The sequence below is a fragment of the Mirounga leonina genome, unplaced genomic scaffold, assembly GCF_011800145.1.
Source record: "Mirounga leonina isolate KUSES-001 unplaced genomic scaffold, KU_Mleo_1.0 Mir_127, whole genome shotgun sequence".
NCBI lineage: Eukaryota > Metazoa > Chordata > Mammalia > Carnivora > Phocidae > Mirounga > Mirounga leonina.
Genome location: NW_023270316.1, coordinates 6,496,410 through 6,512,419, shown reverse-complemented (window position 1 = coordinate 6,512,419; position 16,010 = coordinate 6,496,410). Strand labels below are relative to the sequence as shown.

Below are 16,010 nucleotides of genomic sequence, written 5' to 3'. Positions count from 1 at the left end.
GGCCCCATAATCGAGCAGCATCCTTATCCCCTGGGAGGCACATCCTGGTGATGATGTGGTCTGACCTCAAGAAGAGGAATCCACACAACAGGCCTGCTTGCTCTCGCAAATCTGCTCCAGACTGTGAGCAGGACATTCCGGGAGCATTATACAGAAGCCGGCGCAGGCTGACTGCGGGCATGTTCCCTTGGCCCACAGGATATTCTGAATCCTTGCTCCCTGGTAGAGGGAGGGAAGACTGCACACAGGTGTGGCAGAGTGGGGCCTTCTCTGATACGGGGTCCCGCATATGCCCCTCTCTCGTGAGGTCTAAGAGCAGAACTGGATTCTGTGTTTGATTCGGAAGCCTTTCGTTTAGCCTCACTGGTCTCACTTCACCACAGACCCATCTGATCTAGAACAGATACAGGAAAAGTCTCTGGGCTCACACCAGTGTGTCCCATCTTCACTATTTTAGGAAACAGCTGTGGTGTTAATCCATGTTGAATTAACACCCCCAGCCTTCTGCAACGCAACACCTTTTGACTCCCAGACTGGTTTGTTTAAACACTCTTTGTGGTTGCTGCCCGGTTGTTTCTCAACTCTGACAAACTTCTGCACAGACAGGCAACTGAGACTCTACCTCGGGGTCCCGGGGTGGATTACTGACTTTGTTTGACATCTACCACACTCTTATTTGCATACCCTTTTTCTCTAATGTAATTCATCTGCCAGTAAGTAATGAAAACCCTAATCATCTGACTTTAAAAAAAAAAAAATTGCGATGGTGATTTAGAATGAGTAAAGAATCAGAGCCTTCTCCTCTCCTGGTGAAAACAAGAAGCAAAACCGATCCCTCACAGCGTAATGAATGCCACCCACTTCTCTTGCCGTCTCTTCCAGTGAAAGAAACATGCCTATAGCAATTCCACCGTTTCTCTGAAGATATACCAGACCGAGGAAGAGACTTTAGGTACATGATTTTCGTATCTTCTTTGGATTTTGTAAGCATGTGTAGTAGTTCTTCCTGTTGTAAACAGGTTGGTTGTTTTCATATTCGCAAGGCTCAGGAATATTGCCCATATGATCAGAAATTCAAAAAATGCTTTTTGGTTCCCTGCATGAAACCGTATTGTCCCAAAGTGTTTGTTTTTTTTTTTTTTTTTCCATTTTGCCAAACAGACATTCACATTTCCATATTAAGCTATGGATTTGATTTCTGTAGTTTCTCATTGATTCATTTATATGTATCTAGAGAAATCATCAAATCACTCTTAAAAAGAGGTCATCAGATTGAACCAACACTACAGAAACACAGACTCATGGCGGTTACAGGCAAAAGCCATCTACTGATGCTAAAGTTAGTGGGCAAACGTATGGAACACAGGAAATTTCCTTAGTCTCAAAATACCTCTCCAGAAGACACTTAGCAATTGCACAGTTAAAAATAGTTGCATATGTTTTGTCATGGCGTGGTCTCCGGGGTACGGAGATGTAAACAAGGCAGACACCATCAAAATCAAGGAATGCAGGTTTACATCTCACACACCCACTAAAACCAGGCGAGGGAAAAAGCACGTCACCTTGGCAACTGTTTTGCATGAATGCATAACCCCAGCCGAATCACAAGAAAACATCAGAAAAACCCACACTGAGGGGCATTCTACAAAATTACTGACCAGGACCCTTCTGAAGTTTCCAGGTGACAAAAAACAAGAGTAAGATGGGTGTGTGTGGGGAAACACAGACGGACGCAGTGAATGACGGCGTCGTGGAGCCTAGAGCTGGAAAAACACTAGTGGCCAAACTGGGAAAAACTGTAATAAGGTCTGTAAATTAGTCAGTAGTATTGTTGAGTAAAAATAGTAATGAGATTGCTATTAATATCCTTTATCACTATACTTTATGTTGTATATTATATATTATTTTATATTATTAATGCCACCATTATTAACAAATAAGTAATAGTATTATGAGTTAATAGGATAGTTATTAGTTACAGTAGTTATAGTGTTACTAATAGCAATCAGTTAATTAGTTCATAGTAAATGCTAATTTCCAGATTTCACCAAATGCACTATTGTTATGGATGGTGCTAACATCGAGTGAAGCTCGGAAAAGAATATAAGGGAAATCTCTACTTCTACTTTTCCATAAGTCTAAATATATTAGAAATCAAAGCTTACAAACACAAAAACAGGGCAGCTTCAGCACACCATTTTTGTCCCTTGTCCCTGTTGCATTCCTGTGGAACACAGGCTCACCGTTTCGAGTGCAGCAGGTTAAGGCAATGGGGATGAGCCAGGACAGCGGAGCCGAGACAGCCAGAGTCTCTGACCCCTACGGACCTTCCGCCACTGCATCAGCCTGATCTGCTTGCCTGTCGCCGACCTCTTGTCAGGTGGGGAAAACGACACATACTCGATCAAGCCACTCAAAAAATAAGAAAATAATTCTGATTGTTTAACTGCCCCTCATTCTCTGGGAATTAAGTTTGCATTATACAATGACTGTTCTCCATGGTTACAGCAGTGTATGAGTGTTGCCTACTAGGCTGTGACAGTCTGGATTTGCACGTTTCCTTCTCCAAAAGAGTCTGCACTGCACAGCGGTCTGCCCAACGTGGAGGTCATTGAATGGGATGTCTTCAACATATATCAAGGCCATAATAAAATAACATTAACGGTGCACTGATCCTACTATCTGTTTTTATCTTACATATGTAAAACAGGTAACATTTTACAAAATATGCTACATGCATCGTCTTATTTAATAGCCTCAATGATTCTCCTAGTTAGATACTGTTCTTTTGTGAAGGGAACTGATATTCAGAGAGGCTGTATTAATCATTACTCATGTAGCTCCTGTGGTGGTTTAAATATACCCATATATACTCTTTGTCACTCCTCACATCCAATGATGAGACCTAATTCTCCTGCCCTGGAGCGTAGCTGACCTCCATGACTTGCTTCCAATTAATGGAATATGTAGGAATGATGATTTGTGACTTCTAAGACTAGGTCATAGAGGCATGGTGGCTTCTCTCTTGCTCTCTCTTCTCTGGAAAGCTCAGTCTCAGGGCAGCCAGCTGCCAGGTGTGCAGACAGCCAAGCTGACAGTGAGGAACAGATTCCTCCTACCAAAAACCTGTGAATGAGATATTTGGGAAACCAGTGTTCTAACCCAGTCAAACCTTCACATGGTGATGGCCCCAGCTGCCAGCTCAACTGGCATCTCATGAGAAATTCCAAAACAGAACCATGCAACTAAGCCACTCCCAAATTCCAGACCCATAGAATCTATAGGAGATAACACACATTTGTTCTTTTAAGACACTAAGTTTGGGGATCATTTGTTATGCAGCAATCGATAACTAGTGTAACTACTAATGCTAAGGGCTAGATTTAAATTTAACCAGCTCCCCTGATCTTAGATCCAGAGTTCTTTATACTATATCACAGTTGCCTTCTTTCTGACAAACTATAAGCCAGTCCATTATTTTGCTGTGATCATGAATAACTCAGATATAAAAGTCCCTCTGTAATCATTGCTCTCAGTAAGATCAGGAAACTGCCATTGTGCAGATGTTCTCTATCACTGCCTCAGAGCTCAGCCCCCAGCATGACATAACATTTCATGGTTAATAGGGAGGAGGGGTAGAGAAATTCTCTTATGCTGTGGAATCCATGAAATATTCGTGGAATAAATCATGACAACATATTAAGGTATACTTTATTTATATAATACATAAAGAAGAAAACTTGGTCCCTCATAGGATTTATAACTGCGAGAGTTTGATCACTTTAGGATAGGCAACTAAATCAGAGTAGCTCAGTTAGCTATTCTATTGGTATAGAATTTCTGGATCTTGCATTATTTGTGCTTGTCTATATGATTTCTTTGTAGGTCTAAACACAAAATCTTTAGGATTGAGTACAGTAACAATGAATACAATAGGGTAAGTTATGTGCACATGAAAATTATGAGGGGTATAGCAAATTTCATTATAGTTACTAATCACTAAATTACACTGCTTTATTTTAACATAGCCTCCCCACACACACACATTCTTGCCCCCCATGCACGTTTTGATGCTCCTTCTCTCCTAAGTGCTAAAATGGACCCAAAGGCAGCAAAGTGCCCAGAGTGGCCTGAAGGCAACTTCAAGGGGAAAATGATGCATGGCTGGCAGGTTTTAAAGATCTGCCCCATGTGTTCTCAGCTTGAAGTCAGTCATTCTTATGGTCCCATGGCATGTGTGACTTAGGACAGATTCTGTGTGGAAATACATGTGTTCTAGTCATGGGGCTTACATGCAAATGGGCCATTCTTTTCAACAGAACTTGACGTTTCAGGCCACATGGAAGAGAAATATCAATGTCAGGATGAATAGCGGCCTGCCACTGTCCCCCTCTCAGAGCTGGTCTCTGTCCTCCTTATGCGAGCTCAACTAAGGCGCTAATCACTTTAGTATGCAGATGTGCGTGCCTGAGGGTCCTCAGTTAAATGTGGCCAACAACATTTTTTTTTTCAAATATATCTTCCATTGGTCCCCTGCTGTGCTTCTACTCTAAAAGCAGAAATAGCTCAGAAGTTAACAGGAAATTTCTTCCTGGTGTTCAAAGAATTTCATACTGGGCTTCATACAAAAAAAAGGAAAGGGATTGCCCATAACTGTTTAAATGAAGAGTGGCTTCCAAATTACTGACATTATTTTTTTGCTGTTGTTGCTGTTGGGTAGATTCACAATTGCCTTTAGAACTGTAATAATTATCATTTATATGTGCTCGTTATCTGCCTCTGTCAATTTTCTATTACATAGAAATAAACAATTAAGACCTCAAGGACAAACATTAATAAAACATATATGAGTAGGAAAACAATAAGAAATTTTAGAAAGCAGGATGTGAGAAATTCCAGTCTGTGCTCTGACACATGAAGCCTAGGGCTTCCTCACTCTTGTCCTAACAAGAAAAATCAGTGAATTTTCCTGGATGCATCAAAGAACTGAGGTTACAGAATAAAATGCCACCTCATCCAGACAGACACAGCCAAGATCTGCCTACCTGGAATAATAAGTGAGCCCAGCAAGGCTGCAGGATTCAGAGTCGATATTTAAAAAGCCCACTGTCAGGACGCCTGGGTGGCTCAGTCGGTTAAGCGTCTGCCTTCGGCTCAGGTCATGATCCCAGGGTCCTGTGATGGAGCCCCGCACTGGGCTCCCTGCTCAGCAGGGAGCCTGCTTCTCCCTCTGCCTCTGCCTCTTTCTCTCTCTGTCTCTCATGAATAAATAAATAAAATCTTTAAAATAAATAAATAAATAAATAAATAAATAAATAAATAAATAATAAAAATAAATAAATAAAAAGCCCATTGTCTCCCTATTTATGAGAGATGAATACTGAAACTTGAAATTAAATAAACCTCACCATTCATAATAGCATGCAATAAATGAAATATTTAGATATAAATCTAACAGTATGTACACAATCTGTATGTGGAATAATTTGTATGTGCATAAAACATTGATGAAAAAAATCAAAGAAGATCTAAGTAAATGGAGATATATTCCATGTCCATAGATTAGAAGGATCCACATTTTTTTTTTTTTTTTTTTTTTGCCCAGCTGGCACATTTATTAGCATGAAACACAAGATCGTTCTCTTCCTGGACCCCAGGAAGCCACGCCCACAAAGTCCCAAGCTCCTGAAGCAGAGTCCCTCTGCCCCAGATCTGAAATAAGCTCTCAGGCCTTGGCAGTAGCCTGAGTTGCCCCCAGGGCTGTGAGCTGCTGAATCTTCTGGCTCATCATCTCCATGACAGCCTGTTTCATGGCATGCTTCTCCTACAGAGCTGGCTGGGTTTTCTCCATTTGCTTGGTAAGCAAGTCTTTCTTCCTCTTGAAAAAGTCCTTGGCATCCTTAGCTGTCTTTTCTACATAGTAGCCTGTTCCCACATGGATGAGTACATGTTCCACATCATGTAGCTTCCCAGGGACATACATAGAACTCATCAGTGGGACGAGTAATTCTTTCCCCTCGTTGTTCTTGTTCAGCATGTTCAGACAGTCCTTGGCTTCCACATACTTGGTCTGTACCACCTTGAGCTGAGCAATGGACGTGGACAGGAACTCCACTTCCTGGTCTGGCTGGTTCTTGAGCATTTCTAGCTGTGGCAGGTTCAGCTCGGTAATGTTAACTGACTGCGCCATGTTGGGAAGGATCCACATTTTTAAGATGTCAACTCTTTTCAGTTTGATCTATACATTCATTGTGATGCCAATAAAAACCCTGGTAAGCTATCTTTCAGATATCAACAAATCACTTCTAGAGCTTATATGAATGGCAAAAAATCTAGATTAAATAGTACAATATACAAGAAGAAGAGGAAGAAGAAAAGGAGGAGGAGCAAGAGGAAGACAGTCAAAGGGCTCATTTCAAGCTTTACTAGGAAGCTAGCATAATCAAGACCGCATGGTATTGGCCACAGAACAAACACTTAGATCAGTGGAACAGAGAACCCAGCTATCAATACATTCAAATGTAGTCAATTAGTCTTTGACAAATGGGTAAAGATGACTGAGCAAAGAAAGGATAGTTTTCAACAAATAATAACAGATTAATTGAACTCCCATATGCCAAAACAAAGCAACCAAACAAAAAAAAACCTTAGACCTTACACATATATGAACTCAAAGTGGATCAAAACATATGTAAGATGCAAGCTATAAAACCTCTAGAAAAAACAGAAGAACATCAGCATGACCTTGGATTTAGTGATGAGTGTTAAATACAATACCACTAGCACAATCAACAACAAAAATATGTTGGACCCTATTAAAATTAAAAACTTACACTCTGAGGGGCACCTGGGTGGCTCAGTTGGTTAAGCGACTGCCTTCGGCTCAGGTCATGATCCTGGAGTCCCTGGATCGAGTCCGACATCGGGCTCCCTGCTCGGCGGGGGGTCTGCTTCTCCCTCTAACCCTCCCCCCTCTCATGTACTCTCTCTCTCTCTCTCATTCTCGCTCTCTCAAATAAATAAATAAATCTTTAAAAAAAAAAAAAAAACCTTACACTCTGAGAAAGACACTGTTAGGAGAATAAAGATAAGCCACAGGCTGGGAGAAAATATTTGCAAAACAATATCTAATAGAAGACTTGTATTGGGGCACCTGGGTGGCTCAGTCGGTTGAGCATCCAACTCTTGATCTCAGCTCAGGTCTTTATTTTTTTTAAGATTTTATTTATTTGATACTTTTATTTATTTGATACTTTTATTTATTTGATACTATTATACTATTTAATCGAGAGAGAGAGACACAAGCAGGGGGAGTGGGAGAGGGAGAAGCAGGCCTCCAGTGGAGCAGGGAGCCCAATGCAGGGCTCTATCCCAGGACCCTGGGATCATGACCTGAGCCAAAGGCAGACCTTAATGCTTAACGACTGAGCCACCCTCAGCTCAGGTCTTGATCTCAGGGTCATGAGTTCAAGTTCCACAGTGGGCTTCACACTGGGCATGGAGCCTACTTTAAAAAAAAAGAGTTGTATATAAAATATACAAAGAACTTTTAAAACTTACCAAAAAGAACACAACACAATTAAAAAAAAAAATGGGCCTAATTTCTGAATAGACACCTTGACAAAATAGATATACAAATTGTAAATAAGCATACAAAAAATCCATTGTTTGTCATCAGAAAATGAAAATTAAGACAATGAAATAATCCCTATACATTAAATGTTTAAATGGAAAAACAAAAAACCTGAGATAATTCCCAGCAAGGATGTGGAGAAACAGAAACTCTCATTCACTGCTGATGAGAGTTCAAAAAGATACACCTGCTTTGGAAGACAGTTTGGCAGTTTCTTACAAAGCAAAACATTGCCTCACCATACAATCCAGCAACCATGTTACTAGGTACTTAACCAACTTATTTGAAAACTCATGTCCACACAAAACCCAGCAAACAAGTACTTATTGCAGCTTTGTTCATATTCACTCAGAAGTGGAAACCACCGAAATGCCCTTCAGTAGGTAAATGGATAAACAGTAGTACATCCATGCAACGGGATATTATCCAGTGATGTGATAAAAAAAAAAAAAAAAAGATCTATCAGCACATGCACAGATATGGATGAATATTAAATTAATATTACCAAATAAAAGGAGCCAGTTTGAAAAGGCTACATACTATATGATCCCATTTTTATGACATTGTGTGGACAAAAACAAAGAGACAGTGACGGATCAGTGGTTGAAAAGTCTCCACGGGGAGGGGAGAGCACATGGGATTGGGGCAGGAGGAGTGAAACCATTTTGTGTGACACTGTAAGGGTGGATTTATGACACTCTGCATTTGTCACAAACTTGGAGAAATGGCTGGTATTGGTGATATGTAAAATGAGCCTAGAGCATGTTGGTGTCAGAAAGTAAGGAATTGCACCCCAAAAATCCATAATAATGTCAAAAGGACATAGCAGCCCACTGAAAGTACCAAATGCAAAGCCGGAACAATTTGAGCAAAAATAAAGTAGGATTGGATAATTCCCAAAATTTAAAATAAATATCCATGAGTCTACATTAATATAAATAAATGATTGAATAAGTAAATAACTTGGAGAAAAAGGGTAAATCTCTCATTAAGATGAAAACCAATATTGATACTTTGTTCTCAGGAATATGGAGCATAATTTTCTACTCTTTAAGCATGGGAGCTTGTAGTGACTTCCTTCCAAAAGATACAGAATGGAAATGAAAAACAGTAACAGTGAAAACACATGACAAACCTTACCTCAACCAGGTGATTAACTAACATTGGCAGCTATAAGCCATGTTGATAATGTACACCTGTGATATGATCTGATTAAAATGGTACTTTGCCTCTATGATCTTCCTCCCCAGAACCTCTAAGCCTAATCTCACAGTGACAAAAATATACCAAAAAAAATCTCCAGAAAGGGACATCTCCAGAAAGGGACACCAGAAACCTGACCAATACTCATGAATACTGTCAGTCATAAAAAAACAAGAAAAATTTCAGGAACTGTCATGGCCAAGAGGAGCTTAATGACACAAGATGATTAAAAGTCCTGTGGTATCCTGAGTGGAATTCTGGAACAACAGTAGCAACACAAAATATTAAGTAAAACTTAAAGAAATCTGAATCAAATATGGACTTTAGTTAAAAATAATGTATCAACATGGGTTCATTAATTAGAATAAGTACCATACTAATGTAGGATGTTAATAATATGAGAAGCCAGGCTGGTGTGTGAGAGCCTTCTGTACTCTCGTGATTTTTCTAAAGATTTATAACTACTCAAAACATAAATGTATATTCTTACAAAATAAAAATTAAAAGTGGTCTATCTGTGAAAGAGGAAAATTATAAAGAAAAGAAACAGAAGAAAGTGATTTTTAGTCACCTTCTCTCATTCTACTCTTACGGTAACAGTTTTAGACATTTAGTCAGAGTTTATAAGAAATATTGAGGCATAACAAATTATCTACATAGACCAAACAATTCTGGTTTATTTGCAGTAGCATATTGAGTAAAAAGTAACAATCAGCTTCATAATAAATATTTTGTCTTTGTCGTCTCAGGTATTCTAAGGTTTATAGAGTCTGCCCTTCATATTGTGTTATTACAAAAAAGAAAAGAATATAGGTATTTCAGAATGGAGTATCATAGCTTCAGCTAATAGAGAGGCAAGGTAGGAAAAGTGAGGGAAGTGGAAGCTTCCAGCCCATTTAGTAGTTCAGAATCTGTTAAAAAAACAAAATTCAACTGAGTAAATGTTAAAGAAATTTTCAAGATTTAATGTAAATGTTAAGGATCTTACTGGTTTTATTCAGTGATTCATGAATCAGGCAGCATCCCATCTAGCAAATAAAAAGGAGCTCTTCAGAGCTATACAGAATGAAGGACTTCCACAGGAGGAAGGGGTGGGGCAAGGGAGTTATTCTAGCAAAGAGCTGACTGTATGTGGCAAGGTCACCTTGTTCTTCAGGAGATGGATGGGGTCTACCAGGCAGATCCCCTGCTATGCTGATCAGGTAATTCCAGACTGACTGGTGTAAGATTCCATTCCTGGGGAGGCTGGACTGTAATTAAGTTAGGTATTAAGTCTCCATTGGGTGACATGGAGTTTAGTACAGTGGCTTCATTTGGGGACCGTTGTCTCTTTTTTAACATTAGTAAATCATTATGGTTCACATTTCTCTATGAGAACAGCACATGGAGATCTTTATACAAGCACGTGTCCAACTACTAGAATGAAAAGATCTGCACCCCAGGATGGTTTAAATCCATAAAGCTATTTTCTTGCAAGAATGCAGAAAGATGTAAAGGATGCTTAAGTATTTGGTAATAGGTTTCAAAAGTTGTCCTTGCAGCTAGTAAATTCTATTATAAATAAAACTGAAAGATAATGAGGGCCTGCAAAAAAGCAATGACTGCAAATATAACTGAACTTCCCTTCCTTTTAAAAGAAGTGTTTTTCTAGAGAGTGTTGGGCTCAAAAATAAGGTCAGAGTATACTTATTTTAACTTATTACCTCCTCTTATTTTAACAAATGAGAATAGCCTTTATTCTTGGCAGCCTTCAGAAAAGAAAATATTTTTCTCTCTCTTGTCAAGTTGCAGTTCCAGAATTCAAAAAAATAAGAGTTGTCTATGCAGTTCAAAAATGAGAAGCATTTCTTTTGTTACTGAAAATACTTACTTCACACTGGCTCTGAATTGGTATTTGTCCTCCAGGGACAATCTTTCTAATGGGTGACTCTGTCCCAAAAGGAAACCACCACGTTCATTTCACAGAACTTTTTAAGATGGTGATTTGCAAGGCTATATTCATAACAATTAAGGCAAAACTAACTGCTCACATGTCACAGAGATGGGGAGCTGGTGGCACACCCCCTGAATGTCTGGTGTGACCACCTCACTCTGGGGTAAACAAGTCATCCACGGTAGGTGTGGCAGACACCAGCAGTTGACGGACCCACCTTCTCTTTCCTTCCCTGCTGCCTTGTCTATCTCTGTTGTAGAAACCTTGGAGGCTAAAAACTTGATTTTCCCTCCTCCCGGGGAAAGAGAAGTCTACTGAGGCCACTTTCTCTCTTGCTCTCCTGCCCAGAGGTGCTACCCCCATTGCGGGAAGTTACAAGGGATCTGCTTTCTTGCTGTCAAGACCTTGCCTACCCATCCCTGTATTTCCTGTTGCACAAGATAAATAATCTGTTTTTAATCCACCACACCAATTTCCTGTTACCAGGGGGTGAACCTAGTCCTAACTGATGGGATAGTAAGGTAACAGTTAAAGTCAGTGATATTTCTTAAGTGGTTAACCTTCTCTAGGCCCAAATGAAGAACATCCGAGATAGTGAAGGAAATGTGAATGACAGGTGACATTGAAATGCTCAGAGTACTCAAGAATTATATGAATGCATTCTTCAGTAATTCTCAAAAAACATCTGTATGAAAGGTGATATCATTCCCATGATCTTACTGAGAAGAATGAGTTTAAAAGACGTTTCAGGGGCGCCTGGGTGGTACAGTCGGTTGAGCGTCTGACTCTTGGTTTTGGCTCAGGTCATGATCTCAGGGTTGTGAGATCGAACCCTGCTTTGGACTCCACGCTCAGTGGGGAATCTGCTTGAAATTCTCTCTCTCTCCCTCTGCTTCTCCCCCACTCGGCGCTTGCTCGCTCTCTAAATCAATCAATCAATCAATCTTTAAAAACATAAAAGACATTTCAGTATCTGTAAATATAGAACTATGCTCACACTACTGCTGAACTACACACTATGCTCTCATAATAGAAGGAGATGTAGAATGAACATGGCCCTGCCCTCCTGACACTTACAATGTTATGTCAGAGAAAACACTCACGTAATCACAAAAGTCAGTGTAAGATTACAATGATTTTTAAGTGCCATGGGAGGAAGGTGGGTATCTGGCCTACTCTTAGCACTCAAGGAAAGCGCCCTGACGAGGTAAGAAATGACACGAACTCGGGTTGATTATAGGTATGAACCCAAAGTGGGAGAGTTAGAAAAAAACATTACAAGAAAACAGCACCACCAAGATCCCATGGTGGGAAGACACTGAAAGACATGTAAAGAAATTAGTGAAGCTTGAACCAGAAAGAGGGGGAGCCTAGTTCACGATGGCACTGAAGAGAAGAAGAGAATAACCAGTGGCAGAGTAAGAACCTTGCAGGTAGGCACAGGGCCACAAAAGGCTTTGAGTAATGGAATAAATAATCAGATCTGCATTTGGCAAGTACCGTTCTGGCTGATACATGACAAGTGATTTGGATGGATAAGAGGATGCCCCCGGTAGTGGGGCAGTGGGCAGAAATGGGGCTAATGCTTCAGTCTGCACGGAAAGGTATTGGTGAACCATAGAAGACGATGGCAAGGATCAGCGAAAGACGGAAGGAGACAAGGGAAAGGGTATTTAGAAAGTGAAATCCACAAAGCTCCGTAACAGAATGCACACGATGACATGCAGAAGTATAGGAGGAAGCAGAGTCTTAGATTTCTGGCATAAATAATTTGACATACAATGGAACCACTGTCAGAAGCAGGGAATACTAGAAAAGGTTTAGGAAGAAAAATCCCAAATTCCCTTTTGGACACAGTAGAATATGAGAGGCATTTAGGACATCCCAGTGGAATGTCAAATAAGCAATCATTGGAAGGACTTGGGTCAGTGGAGCCAGGAATTGAAAATAGAAATTGGTGAGAACTGATTTCAACATCCTATGGTTTCCTCATTAATTGAGAAGTTAAATACAATTTTGATGTGTTGATTTTAAATTTGCCTGAGAATCATGATTTTACCTTTTTGAAAAGTATGTATTAACAAGTTTAGAGGTAGGTAGGTCATCTGTCAAAATGCTCAGCTGCTAACTTCACAAAGCCAGTTAAATGGAGCGGCTAGCAAAGTGTCCCTGATGCTTGGTTTAAGCCTTGACCATGTCTCCTGCCTCCCAGAGAGAATCACAAGCAGCAATAAAAGTTGAGCTTCATTAACTCTGTTTCTTTCCCATTTTTTCCCTACTGACTTTGCGTTTTGTTTAGTCCCTGGCTGTGCCGCGCCCGGTAATGTATTCCTTACTGGAGGAAACAATAAAGAATTTGGTTTTATGATCTGACAATTTTGAGTATCTCTGTAGATCTACTCTTTATTGACTGAAAGATAATTTCATTTATTAGGTCTGCTGTCTATTTTTTCATTTGGGAGCTCAAATCAACTAAGGATTTCCTATGCATTGGGAAATACTACAAAAGCTCTTTGATATGTGGACTAATAAATGTCTGTATCTGTGTGTGTATTTTTGGCCTGTGGCTGAAGTGGCTGAATGAAGCTATGAACTCTCTAATATCGTGTCTGTGATTAAGAAAGGGCTTGACTTCTTGTGAATATGAAGTATTTTCCTTAAATTAAAAAAAAAAAAAACTGTTCAATTAGCTTATAAAGATAAATAAGCACTCAATATGTCCACTATTCCCAAACTTCAAGGAAAATTAGAAAAATTAACCTCTAGTAACTTAGACTAGATTAAAAAAAAATTAAAACTTGTACTTCAGAAATATTTTAACATTCCAGTTCATATAACTGAATAAATCTCTGGCAAATTAATGTGTATTTTTTTAAATTTAGAGCTCTTGTCCTGGCATCAGGAGCTGAACTGTGCCTCATTTTAATGTGAAGTCTCCCCACCAAGTGAATATGGAAGGTGTGCTACAGACATGTTTGCTCAATGCTCACACTCCATCTTTCTTCATGAATAGTCATTAAGTTCTCCTGCCCTTTCATCAATATGTACGTAATCCCCACCCCTATGATTATAAAAAACTTGTTCTCTCCCACTTTGAGAAGGGGGATTTGAGGCTTGCCTGCCCGTCTCCTTGTTTGGCTGCCTCACGAAAAAACCCTTTTCTTGTTGCATACCCAATGTCTCAGTGATGAGCTTTGCTGTGCTTTGGGCAGACAAATGGGCTGTGGTATAAATTCTTTAGGTTTTGCCTAAGACTGTATATTAAATTATGGAAAAATAAAATTCTGTATATCTTTACACCTAAAACTATTCTTAGGAGTCTCTGGGTAATGACAAAGATTTGTTCTTTACCTCATAAAAAGAAAGATAGTAAAAATAATTAGATTTGACATACTCCCTATTTCTTAACTCACCTCAACACTGTAGGAAGAGTTGTTAAATCAAAGGAAATGCTACACAATCACCAGATAAAGCTTAAACAGGAAACTATTATGGTATTAGTCTGCTCGGGCAGCCATAACAAAATACCACAGGCTGGCTAGCTTAAACGGGAGAAACACATTTTCTCAAAATCTGGAGACCAGAAGTCCAAAGTCCAAGATCAAGGTGTTGTCAGGGCTTTTTTTTTTGGTGAGACCTTTCTCTCTAGCTTATAGATGGCCACCTTCTTGCTATCCTCACAAGGTCTGTTTGTGTGGGGATGAACATCCCTGGTGTCGCTCTCTCCTCTTGTAAGGACACCAATCATACTGCATCTGGGCCCCATCCTTCCGATCTCATTTATCCTTAATAACCTCCTTAAAGACCCAATCCCCAAATACAGTCATATTTGGGGTTAGATCTTAAACATATGAATTTTGGGGGCACACAACTCAGTGCATAACAATTACTAACATAAATATTTCAGAAAGTATACAATTTATGGGAAGACCCAAAGATTTGCCAATTCTCTGGCTATCCATGATATATTCTTACCTTTAAGGAAACATTTCAAACCCAAACAAAATAGTTGTGTAGTGTATCCTAATGAAGAATCCCCCTTTCCTCCATTCTGATACTATTAGCTACTATAATAAATTACCCGCAGACATTCAGTTTTTGCAGTCCATAGTTACTTTTTACATTGCTGCTCATCTGAAGACTCTGATATAAGCCTCACACCAGCGCTGATGTCTTCAATAGAGAAGGACAGTCTCAGAGCCTCATGGAAAAGTCTGTACCCAGGAACTTTTAATTACTGATACTTCTAAAATGTTCTCTTGTGTATAGGCTTCTAAATAATAGTGTCACCAACTGGACCCCAAGACCTGACCTTCACTGCCCACCTGCTTGTACTCACTGACCTTTCGTTCCACATTTTTCCTTAAACTCTTCTTTGCAGGTTATCTCTTAATTCAGGCAAAAGACCTGACAGGCATAACATCCCATCATGGAAACCAAAACTAGCCTTCAAGCAATAACAACTGCCCAGGCCACCAGACCAGTTTGAATTTAACCCCCCAACTCACACCTGTGCAGATGGACCATGGAGTGGCCCATAAAGAGACTGACAGTTACCTTTACCTCATTATAATACTAAAATCTCTGCCCGAGGAGGAGCACAAGCCTCATTTACATAACATACAATGTATAAATGGGCATGTTTCCTTAAGGCACATGCCCACCTCTATATATGATGACAAGTCTGCTCTATCTAACAATTCACTGTAACCCTAAATAAGAGAAACCCATTCACCGTTGCTCAGGGAGTCACGGCTTTGGAAGGTGCTCCCTGTGATCTCTTTACTCAAACTCACATTAGTTTGGTTACAATAATGCTTCACAATTCTCAGACAGTAGCGGTAAACAGACTTCCCAGTATACTGGATGATCCAAAAGTAGACTTCCTTCTGAAAGCAGGAACTCACAGAACAAGTATTGATTACACAGGTATGAACTAATAAGGGAAATGAAAGTTTTGGGGGGAATAGGGCTGTTATTTTAACATTCTAAAATATATATAACAAAGCTCTTTCTCTTTCTTTGAAGCAAATCTAACCCTCAATTTTGTAAACTCCGCTTTTAAAGATTAAATGAACTATTTTTAAAGGTGTCTGATTCTTATTAACTCCTCACAAGTCAGAAACTTCACTAAGTTTCCTAATGTTTTATGGAAATGCTGTGTGGATATTTCCATGAGTTCTCTAGGAATCTATCTTCCATTTTACTAGGATATAATTGGACAATTTAATTGTGCAATGA

At 39.6% G+C, this 16,010-nt stretch overlaps 1 pseudogene; it reads right to left on the bottom strand.

Moving 5' to 3' along the window:
• Positions 1-5,686: 5,686 nt before the first annotated feature.
• Positions 5,687-6,217, bottom strand: LOC118009119 (annotated as a pseudogene).
• Positions 6,218-16,010: the final 9,793 nt, after the last annotated feature.